Consider the following 965-nt stretch of genomic DNA (forward strand, 5'->3'; position numbering starts at 1 on the left):
GCAGCCATGCCCTCACCCTTTCCCTGATCGTCCTATCGAGGAGTTGGAGTGTACCGCTGTTTACACAGCAGTGGTCCGCCCGGTACAAAAGTCTGGGAATGGCGAACTTGTTCAGAATCACCACCTTCTGAGACGGTTTGAGCAAGGCCCCGTTTATGTTCTTACACCAACGCAGCAGGTCTTCGAACAGGGATGGTTTCACTATTCCTTTCCAGGGGCTCACCCTGACCCCCAGATAGCCCACGGTCTCTGCGGCTTGGACCATATTCAAGGGACTGCCCCCCAGAACCCATGGGGGACAGTTGTTCACCGTGAACGAATCCCTTGTGGGGGAGAGTAGGAACCCGTTGGTTTTGCTCGGCTTAACCCTCAGACCCGTCCTTTCACAAAACGCATCTAGGATACCCAGGTTGTGGGCCATCCCTTGCCACGAGTCGCTCACCAGAACAAGATCGTCGGCAAAGGCCAACGTTGTGACCCTTGTGTCCGACACACTCAAACCCTTTCCAAGTCGTTCGAGGCCATGGATGAGGGGGTCCATGGCTAGGTTGAAAAGCAGTGGAGACATAGGATCTCCTTGCTTTACGCCTACTCTCATGTTGATCTCGGGAGTCAGCCGATCCCCGATTTCCACACGAGTCACACAGTTCTGGTAGGAGCCCCGGATTAGCTCCACCACGTGTGGGTCCACTTCCATCTCCCGCAGAACACACAGGAAGTGTTCATGGGAAACTGAGTCAAATGCCCTTGCAAAGTCCACGAATACCACTGCGAATGGGCTGCGCTCTTCTTTGCAGTGCTCAAATAGGCTTCGCAGAACCTCGAGGTTTTCTGAGCACCCGGGGCTGGTCCGAAACCCCCTTTGTCTAGGGTGAAGAGGACAAGTTTCCACCAACCTCTTCGTCAGTACCCTGGAGAAGAGTCTTAAGACCATCGAACCGATGGTGATCGGTCTCCAATTACCG

This window comes from Sinocyclocheilus grahami, unplaced genomic scaffold, assembly GCF_001515645.1.
Source record: "Sinocyclocheilus grahami isolate Dianchi unplaced genomic scaffold, SAMN03320097.WGS_v1.1 scaffold2434.1, whole genome shotgun sequence".
In the NCBI taxonomy this organism is placed as follows: domain Eukaryota; kingdom Metazoa; phylum Chordata; class Actinopteri; order Cypriniformes; family Cyprinidae; genus Sinocyclocheilus; species Sinocyclocheilus grahami.